Source organism: Rhinopithecus bieti, unplaced genomic scaffold (genome assembly GCF_001698545.2).
Source record: "Rhinopithecus bieti isolate Rb0 unplaced genomic scaffold, ASM169854v2 scaffold_8677, whole genome shotgun sequence".
NCBI classification, from domain to species: domain Eukaryota; kingdom Metazoa; phylum Chordata; class Mammalia; order Primates; family Cercopithecidae; genus Rhinopithecus; species Rhinopithecus bieti.
Window position 1 is genome coordinate 67,372 of NW_016805844.1, and position 14,888 is coordinate 82,259.

Genomic DNA, 14,888 nt, shown 5'->3' on the forward strand with positions numbered 1-14,888 from the left:
ATAGTATGAACCAAATTGGCTTTATTGCTAGAAATCAGCCTTTCCCCTTCAAACTGTTCCATTTCTCACCCATGATCAGATACTGATTCCCCCATTTCTTTCATTCTGCCTCCTTCTGCCAACACACTGATGTCATGGCTGCTGCTGACCCCTGAAGGGCAATTTTCTGCTGGAGCTGGAGGCCCTCAAATGACTGACTGCATGATGTCAAAATTGCTCCTGAGTAGGGTTTTCTATATTTCTTCTGTTTTATTCTTTTTGAATATGTTTTGTTGTTGCCGCAGTTATTCTACTGCTGCTGAATTATGTTTTGGACAGATGGGGAGCAGATCACTTTTTTTTTTTTTTTCAGTTTATGAAGTGCCATCTCCAGCCCTGAAATAGACTTCCACATAAGTACATCACCCAGAGATCCTAAACTCTGGGCTTGGAGCCCCTGCACAGTGGAATTCCTCAGTTGTCACCCTCAAAAAGGGGTGAATATATTTCTTGCATAGGAGAGTGAATTCAATATTTTGTTACTAAAGAGCAGATTTGAGGAGTCACTAGTGCTGTTTTCCAAATATTTTATTTTCCTTTCTGATATATGCTCCCTTGAAGTTAGGTGTGGCCACATGACTTATATGTAATGTAAACAAAAGTGATGTATCACTTCAGAGTGGATGCTTTAAGTTTCAGTAAATAATTCACCACATGGCCGGGCGTGGTGGCTCACGCCTGTAATCCCAGCACTTTGGGAAGCCGAGGTGGGTGGATCACAAGGTCAGGAGATCGAGACCACAGTGAAACCCCGTCTCTACTAAAAATACAAAAAATTAGTTGGGCATGGTGGCGGGCATCTGTAGTCCCAGCTACTCAGGAGGCTGAGGCAGGAGAATGGCACAAACCCGGGAGGCAGAGCTTGCAGTGAGCCGAGATCGCGCCACTGCACTCCAGCCTGGGTGACAGAGAAAGACTCCGTCTCAAAAATAAATAAATAAATAAATAAATAAATAAATAAATAAATAAATAATAATAATTCATCATTTTCTCCATCCCCTGCCTTGCTGATGGTGGAATGATGTCAACGTTGTGCCTCCATCAGTCTGGGTTCTAGAGTACTTAAAACCCCCTCAACAATGTGCAGAGCCCCCGGTAGGCCAAGGTGGACATACAGTTTGAGCAAAACAAACAAACAAACAAAAAACCACAAAACCCTTTTGTGGTAATGCACTGAAATTTGGGGATTGTTTTCTCAGTTCACCTAGTGTATGCCATTACAGAAAATGATTAGCCTCACTGCCATCCCTGGGAGATTCCCTGAACTCCCTGTTCTTGCTCCCGATAAAAGCCCTTTCCCTTAGTCTCCTGATTCACACCAGAGACCCAGGCTATAGTTTCAGGCTGACATTGCAAGACAATATTTAAAAAAGAACAACTCAGAGGTTCTGCAGTCAACCAACCTGGCTAATTTGAGGTTCCACCACTTAGTAATTAGCCAAGTGACTGAGCAATGTATTTAATATGTGCAAAACGGGGGTAACAGTGTTTACATGTTCCAGTTACTATGCCTGTGTAAGAAACCACAAAACTTAATGGTGTCAAACAAGCTTTTATTATGATCACAGATTTGTGAATGAAGAACTTGGGCAGAGCACAGAGCAGGAATGGCTCATGTTTCCTTCCCATGTGTGGGCTCCTGGTAGATGACTCAAATATTAGAAGTTGGAGTCACTGGAGGCTCACTCCCTGACACAGCTGGCAGATGTTGGTAGCTGTTGTTGGCTGTCGACTGAGCCCTTTGATAGGGCAGTCAGCCCTATCACATGTACAGCCTCTCCAAGTGGTCTGGGCTTCCTTATAATATACATCAAAAGAGAGAAAGCAGAAGCCAGATCACCTTTTGTGACCTGGTTTCAGAAGTCACGCAGCATCACGTCCCCTGGATTCTACTACAAGGCAATTGCAAAATCCTGCCCAGGCTCAAAGAGAGAGGAAATAGCCTGCTTCCTCAGAGGGGTAGCCAGGCTCTGGGAGAGTACATGGCACCGGGAAACTGCTATAGCCACTTTTAGAAAAGAAAATCTGCCACATTTCCTAGGATCGGAATGAGCTAAAATATAAAAGTACTTAGAAAAGCTGCCAAGTATGTGCTTGGTATTGATTTTTCCACTACACAGTCTAGAAACACACATAACCGCCTGCCTGAGCAACTTCCACTCTGCTTCTTCGTAGCCAGACTTTCCCTTCCTAGGGACCTACTCTGAGGATCCTTTATCACGGATTCTAGACCAAACTAAGGCAATTCCAAGATGGGAGGCATTCAGGAGCATGCTCTGACTCTGTGGCCTCAAGGTGTTCATACCACAGTCTAATTCAAGCAAAATTTCCCACAAAGTATAATCCTTTGGAGGCTGGGCTATGACAGGCTTAGGATTCTTTCCTTTTTATATTTTTCTTATAAAGGACTTAAGAAGCTTTCAGGCCTTATGTTAACCAAGATAATCTACCTACACATTTACAATTGTCCCTTTATAGCAAGAGATCTTCAAGAAAACATTAAAACTTTAAAAGTAGATTTTAAGTGGATTTTGCTTTTTATTTTTTTTAAATAGAAGTGTATCATTCTGTCAAACTATTTGGTACCTTTCAGCGGATTTTAAGAGAAAGTGAAATGAACCTCCAAAGGGCAGGTCATTCATGACAGTGCTCATATCAGACTGAAATGGCAGAATGACATCAGCTAAAAATCCTTTAGTTCATGCTTAAAAGCAATGGACTACTGGTTGTTAGAGATGCTGTGTAGATTATTGCCTCCTTGGGCACTAAATTACCAATATCCAGGAAAACTGACTTGGCCAATAAGTGAGCTATTAAGTCATATGTACAACAACCCAAGGACCACCATTACTTCAAACCTTCTACAATTTAAATTGCAAAAGAAGAGAAAAAGCTATCTTTATTCTTTGTGCCAAGAACCTTCTGTAAATCTTGTGTGTGGTTTGAAACCCAGGAAGTTGCTGCCATTATAATTGACCTATAGTTTGCTGCTATGAAATTGCCTTAACTAAGTGTCTTTACTATGAAATTTTTGGGTGATAATTAAATATGACAGATCTCAGTCACTAAAGTTAAAAATCTAGAGCCAAACTCCACTCCCTGGAAAACTGGCAGTTTGGGGTTTATGTTAATCTTGTCACATACACTGTACAATCATTATCAACAAAGTTTCCCAAGTATTTTCGATGTCGTTTAGCTTGGCTGTCTGAGGCTCTACCGGGAATAAATATGCCTAGAATCAAATCAAATCTTTCTAGGTTTTGGCAATTTAAGCACCTACAAACACAAGATAATCATTAAAAGTCATCTACTAGGGCTGGGTATGGTGGCTAACACCTGTAATCCTAGCACTTAGGGAGGACAAGGTGGGTGGCTCCTGGGTGAGGCCAGGAGTTGAGACCAGCCTGGCCAACATGGCAAAACCCCATCTCTACTAAATACACAAAAATTAGCCAGGCACATTGGCATCTGCCTGTAATCCCAGCTACTTGGGAGGCTGAGGCACAAGAATTGCTTGAACCCAGGAGGTGGAGGTTACAGTGAGCCGAGATAGTGCCTCTGTGCTCCAGCCTGGATGACAGAGCAAGACTGTCTAAAACAAACAAACAAACAAACAAAGAAAATCATCTAATATTAATGACATTTCCTCAGTTTCTTAGAGTTATTCTTAAATTGTAAATAAAGGCCTAGCCTACAGCTAGCCTAAAGTATGTCCTTCTTCCAACTTTATCTGTACACCAGCAGTTCCCTTTTCAAAATTTTTTGAGAGCTAAATTCACCTTTATATTTCAAAATGTTGTCCTTAAACAACCAGTAAGCATTCAAATGAAAATCGTTTACCTGTTCTTTGAATGTGTTATTATACTTTCTCTTTCAAGTAGGTCTAGACTTTTATCAGAAATGTTTAGTTAGCTTGGTTGTTCCTCTAGAACAGCCATCAACAAACTGCAGCCCATGGAACATATGTGGCCCACCATTGGCTTTTATAAGTAACTTTTAATAGAACACAGCCATGCTCATTTGTTTGCATATTGTCTATGTGACTGCTTTTGCACTGTAATGGCAGAGCTGAACAGTTCCAAAAGAGGTCCACAAAGCCTAAAATATTTACTCTCTGACTCTTTATTAAAAAAGAAAAGCCTGACCCCTGCTCCTGGACAAGTCTCCAGAAGCGACTTTGGCTCAACATAAAAGAGAAAAAAATGAAAAATGAACGACTATCTTGCAAAATAGAGTTGTCATGAATTCCTATAGAAGACTCAAGTCTTGAGTCTGCCTAGGGAGCTGTTAGGAATGCAGGCAGAACAAAAGTAATGTAGTCCTTTGATGACTAAGATGAGGCAAAGACTGGAAGAAAGCCATGTGAGCACAAGACAAAAATGTCATCTAAAGCAGCTTTGCCAGGAGAGTGCTGTGAGTTCTTGCGGACATCAGAGCATTTTTCCTTTTCCTAGATTACCCTCCACTTTACTGTGATACAGCAAAAAATTTCTAGTTACCTCTTATGAAGAGACTGTATGAACATAAATGACTATAGCAATGTTTTAGATTTAGGGCTTTTATTTTTTTCCGACCCAAGTTAGCCTGTATTGACTCTCATTGTTCCCCTATCTACCCACAGACCCCCTACAACAAGAATAAATATATGCTTTCACATTACAGCATAAAGAGCACCTAAGCTTTGGCCGCTGACTTGTAGTGGATCAGTGTGCGGGCAGAAGGGTCAGTGGCATTGATCCACTTGGGCATCCAGTAATGACTCAGCCAGTCAGCCTGGCCTGGTTAATGGCATTCAAAGATTTGATAGTAGTAATATCCTCCTTTGGTTTTAGGAATATTGAAGGGAAATTTTTGGGCTGCATTTGCCATAATTGCATCATCAACCTGTAAGAATAAGCATATAAAAACAAAACAGTTTTTTAAAATGGCATGGAAATACTTATATTTACTCTGGTTTCACAAAATAGAAAACATTAAGATAAGACATGACTGTAAATTGCATGAGACCCTTTGAATCACCCATCACTCAGAAAATGTTAAAGTATTCATAATATGCATAGCTGCAGTGACTTTTAGAGAACATTCATGTGCAAATTTTTAATTCTTGGTGGCTCTGTTTTAGTCATTTGTGCCTAACAAGATCTGTGTTAAATGAAGGTGTTAAATGTGTTAAATGTGTTAAATGAAGGTCAGTGATGGTTAGTAGTAAGTCTCCTCTCTCTTTCAATTCTAGATGGTACTTTATAATCCTTTATGCTACTTAATTATTATATAATTCTCATAAAAGAGATAATTGTTTACAGAGACGATGAATCTCTCTTACAGGGACAAAGCATTCAAACTAAATACAAAATGAACAGCAATGACAGCTCTGCATCCAAAGTCCTATTCCTGAAAATGTTTTAAAAGTAATTATACCTGATGTTCAACGTATTCCTGTAAAATCTTAAACCAGGAATTCTTAACTAAAGTTATTCCATCACTGAAGGCTTCTTTTGGTCACCAGAGAATCTCTTTGAGTATCAGATTGAAGTCCTCAAATGTCTCTCTAAGGAGATGTTTTTCTATCACATTCTGACATGAAAAAAAAGGAGCACCAGTAAAAGTTACAAACATAATCTGATGGCAATGAACTGTTTTATCTTGAGTTGATTTACCTCCCTTTGGAATTCTCATTTCTGGTGTCAGAGACAAGTAATCGGAAGGAAATTGATGATCTAGAAATGGGACTCTCAGTTCAAGGTTTAAAGGAGAAAAGAAGAATATCTAAATTAAAATGGGTGTGTAGTGCCCAACAGTTTAGGTACTGATTCAGTTTTCCATCAGTTCAACCAGATCCTAAGAAATGTTAAGGTCATACAGTCACAAGCCTCTGAATGACTGCCCTACACTAATGAATGAATATAAAAAAATCTTCATTTAAAATAATATATGTATCATGTCATCTAAGGAGTAAAACTAACTGCTTGAGACTGTTATTTTTACTTTCCTTTTTTAGGAATAGTTAAATGCATATTTCAAAAGCAGAAAAGTTACAAATCATGAGTGACCCAATCATTAAGAAGATACCTTGATTGGACCTTTCTAAATCAGTGTTTTCTAGGTGAGACCATCTCTTCTAACAATTGTGATGACAACCACTGGTTAACAATTCACATACAATATGGAATATAAACCAGTGTTCCACTATATTTCGTCAAATGCCATATCACCGGTTTCCTGAAGCCTAGTGACTCTAGTTAAGACAAGCAGATAGGATAATAACCAGGTTCAGTTCATTCCCCAAACCCATATTTAATTATATTCTAATCTAAGTGTGATTCAGCAGAGATAACTAAAACATTTCATATCAGTTGTTTACCCTATACAGTAAGTCTTCAGTTCCTCAACATAACTTTAGAAAACCAGAAATGATACCAAAGAAACCTGGTTCTTTATAATGTAGTCAAACCCCCTGCATCTTCACTACCCTATCCCCTCAGGGTCACTACAGTACCAAATAGGCATGGTGGGCACTCAATACTTGTCACGTGATGTTTACAATCTTTACTTCTCTTTAAAACACTAACAATAGCTGTAGCAGCCTTCCCTCTTCCTCTTGGTTGTTCAGAGATGAGCAGAATGTTGTTAACCTTTAAGATGAAAACTCCACCTCAAACAACCTATGGAAGAAGACTTCTCCCCATATACCACAACAACACTTTGGACCTAATCCTTTTGGGACTAAGTTAAGAAACAGCTTCATTTTCTCTATAAAAGTCACACTTTGTAACATATAGCTAACTGTATGTAACATATACCCAATCAGCTATTGGTCTTTTTATTTTTTCAGGGTATTGGGCTTTTTTGTTTGTTTTTTGTTTTTTGTTTTGTTTGTTTTACAATAATTTCTTAAAACGTTACCCGTGAGCAGCAGTAGTTTGATCTGCGTGGAGAACATCAAACAAATAGAGTTCCCTCAGAAGCCTCTCACTCTCTTCCTCAGCTCTTTCAGGAGCAGGAGCCTATTTCGCAAACAAACAAAAACACCAAGAGTTTTGCTTTTGGCACACAAAGCAGTTGTTATTTCTCCCTCTCCAATGCTAAAGGTGGCTAAGACAAAAGATAAACAAATTTAGGGGAGGAAATAACTGAACAGAAGAAAGAAATACTTTACAAAACATACCTTCCTTCCCACCAAAATGCTAGTATTAGAATAAAATGAACATGCTGAGCAACGGTCATAATTCCACAGGGGCCTAAGAAACAGCAGAAAGGTGATTCTCAAGCTTAACTAGTTTTATTTATTTATTTTTAACTTTTTTTTTTTTTTTTTTGAGAGAGTCTTTCTCTGTCAACCATGCAGCACTGCAGTGGTGCAGTGATAGCTCACTGCAGCCTCGACCTCCTGAGTTCAGGTGATCCTCTTACCTCAGCCTCCTGAGTAGCTGGGAGTATAAGCATGAGCCACCATACCCGGCTATAAGTGTTTTAAGGAATAAAATTATCTGATACTATTAAAATTTCTTTCTTTCCCAAGAGATAGAAAACAAACTCTATCAGATTCCCTTTTGTAGCCTCACAAGAGACTCAAAAATGTTAATGTCATACTGAAAGATGATAGAAAATAGTCAAATAATTCATATAGCATGAATATCTGAATTATTTTCTTAATATAGCATGAATATCCCTCCGCTTCAGAGTGCTTACATTGTGAAAATATATGTAACTCCAAATAAGTCCATCTGATCCCTCTCCAGAGAAGATCACCACGCTATCTGTGTTCTTTCGAATATACTTGGAAATTAAAAACATGCCTTAAATGAGAGACAGACATTAACTTTAATGTCAACATAACCTTCCACCAAAATGCCTTTGATTTGATTTTGGAAATAATTGAAAGCTTTACTACTATACTGGACTTCATATTAATGTAAAGTAGTTTCTACAATAATGACCTTATATTTACAAGCAATTTATATGTACTTAATCAAAAAGTACTACTGTAAAATAACCCAGAATCATTCTGTCATTTTATAAACAGGTTTTAAAATTCTAATATTTTTAGATCAAGAATGTCTGCCTCAAAACTTTGTTGAACAACGACTCAAATACCTAAAAATCTTGCCTTTTCTGGTGGTATTATGACACAAAACAAGAATAAGCATTTTGGTGGTTTAGTGTTAATTTTGTTAGGTATTTTCCCCCTGCCACTCCCCATTCACCAGATTTCACACAGAGTTGAGGAGGCTATATAAGTTATTAAACCTACCTCCTCGGTTCTGCACCACATGCCTCTAAACTAGTGTTTCTTCTCAACCTTGTTTTTATGATCACCTCAGCTAGAGAGCCTTTTTAGACATTTGTTTTCCTAACCCCATGCCAGCCCCATGAAATTCCAATATCAGAGCTATACTGTCTATCTGGTTATTTATTGTGATGCTTTGGAGGGCCATAAACCATTGTAATACCTAAGATATTTTTGCCCTCCAAGGCAAGTGTCTCAAGAGAGGCAGTAGCATATAAAGGCTCAATAACATTGGATCAGTCTGATTTGGGGTATACTTCCAATCTCAGTAGATATATTATCTACAAGATAAAATTAGTATTGTTTGCAGAGCAATGGTAGCTAGTGACTGGTAAGTTGTGTGATGGAATATTTACCAAATTATATCTAAAATGAATATTTCTTATCAAAAATGCATTACCAAATAGACCTATTTTCTCACTGTATTCTGACTGTACCCCTGGAAACTATAAGAAAAATGGGAGGTAGAGGGCAGAAAATATGTATCTATTCCCTGGGAAAACACCAACAGTGACACCAAAACAGAGGAGGTTGAACTATATACTTATTGTTCCCTTCACTCCAAAAGAGATTCAGAGAATTCTTAAGTGGTCTTAAATGATCAGTAACACAGGGATTTAATTTGCATTAATCTTTAAATAACATTTTTGGACTATTGCTTGAAATAATTTTTTTAAACCTTACATTTTTTCAGTATTAAAAAAAGTTTTATTTAATAGCATCATAACACCTTACATACTGAAGCATGAACTATTGTAATGTCATAAGTTTCCAAGGAAAATATGACTTCATCCAGAGCCTGAATACCTTCCTCAGAGTTAAAGAGGACTTCATGATGTTCATTTCCAATATGATTTGCCACCTTATTATATAAAGAAATACCCGCCTACTTGTTAAAGAAAATAACTTCCCTTTAAAATCAAACATGACAGGAGTTCACAAAGCTTTATGAATTAACAATGGTGAAAACTAAACAAGGGAAAGGGGGAAAAATGATTTTATAGGCCACCACATACAAGCCCCATCTAGGCCTGTTCCCTCACCTGCTTCAACTTCACCACCAGGAAATCTCCCCTCAGCTCCTCTGGGGCCGAGGCTTCAACCTTTCTCCCAGTAGGCACCTCCCACCTCACCTATTTTACCTAACCCACCTCATCTCTCTCTAGTCCAACCTGGTCCCATGCTAAGCTTGGTCTTTCTGAAATGCCTACTTTTATATCCAGAATGTTATTCCTATATAGAATGGCTCCTCCCCTCATTCTGCTTTCCTTGGATATTTTGGATTCTCTCAGCATTAATCACCTTGCATTGAGAGTCCTCTCTAGCTCCTTCTCATCTATGCTATGAAAGTTCTCCATAGTGGGAACTAGGTCACCTGCTCACTGAATACAGACAAGCTGCCCTCTGCCCACAATATTCCAAATACAGCACTTTAAAAAATAACAATAACCGCCAACACTCAGTAAGTAGTTACTACATGCTAAGTTCTACCGTACTTACTTTACATGGATTATGTCATTTCACCTTAAAACTACCCCAATAGCAGACACTATTATTTTTGGTCACATAAATGAGTAGAACCAGGACTTCACACTACAAGTTAGGCTCCAAAGCTTGCAGTCTTCACCACGATACCATGCCTGTATGTTCTTTTTTAAGAAACAAAAACCAAACGAACAAATGAGAGACCTCCTTACTGAATTTTTCAAGATGGAGAGTTGCTATGTTGCCCAGACTGGACTTGAACTCCTGAGCTCAGACCTCCCACCACAGCCTCCCAAGTATCCGGGACTATAGGTGCATGCCACTGCACCTGACTTATGCCTTTACTTTATTATTATTATTATTATTATTATTATTATTATTATTATTATTTATTTATTTATTTTTTGAGACAGAGTCTTGCATGTTGCCCAGGCTGGAGTACAGTGGAGTGATCTCAGCTCACTGCAAGCTCTGTCTCCCGGGTTCATGCCATTCTCCTGCCATAGCCTCTGGAGTACCTGGGGCCATAGGCACCCGCCACCACACCTGGCTAATTTTTTGTATTTTTAGTAGAGATGGGGTTTCACCATGTTAGCCAGGATGGTCTTGGCTTCCTTCCTCCCTTCCTTCCTCTCTCTTTCTCTCTTTCTCTCTTTCTCTCTTTCTCTCTTTCTCTCTTTCTCTCTTTCTCTCTTTCTCTCTTTCTCTTTCTCTCTTTCTCTTTCTCTCTTTCTCTTTCTTTCTTTCTTTCTTTCTTTCTTTCTTTCTTTCTTTCTTTCTTTCTTTCTTTCTTTCCTTCTTTCTTTCTTCTTTCTTTCCTTCTTTCTTTTCTGTTTTTGTTTTTGATTTTTTGGACACAAGTTCTAACTCTGTCACCCAAGCTCCCACAAAGCCAAGACTACAGGCATGCGCCACTAAACCTGGCTAATTTTTGTATTTTTTTGTAGAGATAGAGTTTCACTACATTGCTCATGCTGGTTTCAAACTCCTGACCTCAAGCAATCCACCTCCCTCGGCCTCCTAAAGTGCTGAGATTACAGGTGTAGGTCACCACATCCAGACACCTTTACTTTCAAAAAAGCATAATTATCATCATAGAGTCTTTGTGAGAATTGTATGGGTCATAATAGATAAAGGTACACAGAGGACAGTGTACAACACAGTGAATATTCAACAGCCATTTCCTTCCATTTTAATACATTTAATTTAAAACAGCTGCCCCATCAATACCGTAGCAGAAGCAGAGTTATCCATTATTGACTCCATTTTCATTGTAATAACAAGTCTAACTACACAAGGGACAGAGACAGCACCTTACCTTTCTAGCAGCCAGTAAATCAGGGCTGTCTTCCATGCCAACTGCAAATGTCTGGAGAGGATACTGTACTTGGGCCTCTTTCAGCTGCTTCAACAGGGTGGCGGCAACAAGGTGGAGTCCAAGCCCCCTACATGCAAAAGAGGAAGTGGAAGAGTCCTAGTTATATGCCTTGCGTAAGACAGGGACAGAGGATGTACATTCCTGATAAACACCAAGATGACAGCACCTGACATCACATCACCACGATCTTTGGCACAAACATCAATGTTTCATTGTAAGTTGTAACAGACTACCTACATGCAATACTAGTGATTTACAATTTGAGATTGTCAACCCAGCCAGTAACCTGTGTAGCACTGAATTCAAATACCAGGAAAAGTACACATATTCCCTCAACAGCGAGCAGAGCTCAAGTGAGCTACACAGCCTGGGTAAGGAGTAGGGAGTAATTAAAAGGTTTTAAGCAGGCAGTACTATAATCAGATGAGTTTTTCACAGGTTATTCTAAAAGCACTGAGAAAGGAAAATTGTTGCAATATTCCAGATAAGATCATTTGGTCTGGAAAAGGACAGTGTCAAGGATATAAAAAAGAACAATCAAGGAATTTCAGAGGGTAAACTGGATGTCATTACAGTTCCATATCAAGTGATCATCAGACTCAAAGAAGGCACAGAGAGAAGGAAGCAGCTTTTCCCCAGTGTTCTCTTTGCCAGGCTTGCCTAGGAGTCCTGGCAACTGACATATATATGTGTGTGTGTGTGTATATATACACACATATATGTATGTGTGTATATATACATATGTGTGTGCATATATATACGTGTGTGTGTGTGTGTGTGTGTGTATATTTGTTCTTTGCCATCTGATCACCTAGAAATGCCTGAAAATAAACCTGTTCCGGTATTAGTACAAACACTATGACTAGTGTACTAAGGACCCCTTTAATTGATCTCATTATCCATGCTTCAACCAATATTAAATCTGAAAATTAAGTGAGAAAGGATTTAAAGAGTGGCAAAAACAGGCAGGGAGAGAGATTTTAGGATGTTACTGCTGTATAGGTAAGGGATAAAAAATAAATGTCTTCCTCAAGTTTACCATCCAAAAGTGCTATACATGATTTGCAAGTATTTTCTTCCATCTTGTGGGTTGCCTTTCACTTTCTTGTGTCCTTTGAAGTGCAAAAATGTTTAATTTTGATGAAGTCCAATTCATCAGTTTTTATTATTGTTGCTGGTCTTGTATTTAAGAAAGCTTTGCCAAATCCAAGGTCATGACAATTTACTCTTATGTTTGCTTCTCAGGATTTATAGTTTTAGCCCTTACATTTATGTGGAATAGCTCAAAATGGATCCATTTGATCCATTTTTTTGTATCCATAGTTTTTGTATATGGTGTTTCATAAAGGTCCAACTCCAGGTTTTGCATATGTTTACATATCTAGTTGTCTCTGTGCCGGTTTTTGAACTTCTTTCCCCACTGAATATATATATATATATATATGATCAACTGATTTTTGACAAGGGAGCCAAGATTATATACGTATATGTGTGTGTGTGTGTGTGTATGATCAATTGTTAGCTTATTTTAAATATATATAATATATATTATACATATTATATATATTATATATACATATATTCATATCTGACTCTCAATTCTATCCCACTGGTCTATACATCTATCCTGCCAGTATTATAATGTTCTTATTATCATTGTCTTGTAGTAAGTTTTAAAGTCAGTAAGTATGAATTCTCCTACTTTGTTCCTCATTTTCAAAAGATTATTTTGTCTATTCTTAGTCCCTTGCAATTCCATATGAATTTGAGAGTTAGCTTGTCGATTTTACAAAGAACTCATCCGGGATTCTGATAGGGATGAGGTTAAATCTGCAGATGAGTTTAGGGAGGACTGCCATCTTAACATGTTAAGCCTTCGATTCATGATAATGGGATACTTCTCCATTTATTTCGATCTTTCATTTCTTTCAACAATGTTTTATGGTTTTCAGAGTACAAGTTTTACACTTCTTAAATTTATTTCTAAGTATTTTATTCTTTTTGATGCTATGATAAACGAAGCTGCTTTCTTAATTTCATTTTCAGATTGCTCATTATAAGTATGTAGTACTCTGCTAAAGTGTGTCAAATACCATTGATTTTTGTATATTGATCTTGTATCCTGAAACCCTGATGAGCAAAAGGGATTTGTACCTAGAATACATAAAGAACTATTACAATTCAGTAATAAAAAGGCAAAATAACCCAATTAGAGATGGATAATTCAAGAATGGATAAACAAACTGCAGTACATGCAAACAAATGGAACATCATTCAGCAATTTAAAGAATGAGCTATGAAGCCACGAAAAAAACATAGAAGAACCCTAAGTGTATACTGCTAGGTGAAAGAAGCCAGTCTGAAAAGGCTGCAAACTATATGATTACAACTATTATATGACATTCTGGGAAGGCAGAATTAGAAAAGTAACAAGATTGATAATGACCAGGGGTTTAGGAGGAAGAGGAGGGAGAGGAATGAATCAGTGGAGCACAGGAGATTTTTAGGGCAATGAAACTTCTGCATAATACTGTAGTGGTGGACACATGACATTATACATTTGTCAAATCCAAAAATCTATAAAACACAAAGAGTGAACCCTAATGTAAACTATGAACTTCTGTTAATATATAAGTATCAGTTTATCAAATCTAATAAATGTAGCACAATAATGCAAAATGTTAAGAGTTAGGAAAACTGGGCAGGGGCACTGTAGGGGGAACATGTGTGAACTCTCTGAACTTTCTATCAATTGTTTTTAAACATCTCTAAAAAAATAAAGTCTATTATGATTTTAAAATAATATGATCCCTAGGAGGAAAATAAATGGCAAAGGATCTGAAGAAATATTTCTCCAAAGAAGAAATACAAATGGCGAATTAACATGAGATAAGATGCTGGACATCATTGTAAACAGGAAAATACAAATCAAAACCACAATGAGCTACCACTTCACATACACTAGAATGTCTAGAATTAAAAAGTGACCCAGTAAGTGTTTGTGAAGATGTGGAGAAACTGAAATTTTAATACACTTCTGGAAGGAATAAAACTAATGCAGCCATTTCAAAAAGTAGTCTGACAGTTCCTCAATTAAACATACTTATCATGTGTCCCAGCAATTCTACTCCTAGATATATACCCAAGAGAAATGCCTACACAAAACTCATACACCAATGTTTATAGTAGCATTATTTGTAATAGCCAAAAGGGGTATACAATGTCCTAAATGTCCATCAACTGACAAGTGGATAAACAAAAGCCAGTGTATCCATGCAACAGAGTATCATTTGGCCATAAAAAGTAAGTACTGATACATGTCACAGCATAGACAAATCTTGAAAGCATTATGCCAAGTGAAAGAATCCAGTCACAAAAGCCCATATGATATATAATCCAACTTATATGAAACATACAAAATTGGAAATACAGAGGCAGAAAGATTGGTGATTGCCAGGGTTACAACTTCAGGGGTGCAGATGATGGGTATGGAGAGGTGGAATTGAAAGCTAAAGGGCACAGGAGGCAGGGAATTGTGGTGTGTGCCTATACTCCTAGCTACTAGGGAGGCTAAGGTGGGAGGATCACTTGAGCACAGGAGTTTAAGCCTGCACTAAGCTATGATCACATCACTGCACTCCAGCCTAGGCTGGGTGACTGAGCAAGACCCCATCTCTTAAAAAAAAAAAAAAAAAAAAA

The 14,888-nt window shown here is 37.8% G+C and overlaps 1 pseudogene; it reads right to left on the minus strand.

Annotated features, from left to right (window-relative positions):
• Positions 1–4,713: 4,713 nt before the first annotated feature.
• The window catches only part of LOC108530784 (asparagine synthetase [glutamine-hydrolyzing]-like), a 68,019-nt pseudogene continuing 57,844 nt past the window's right edge, over positions 4,714–14,888 (minus strand).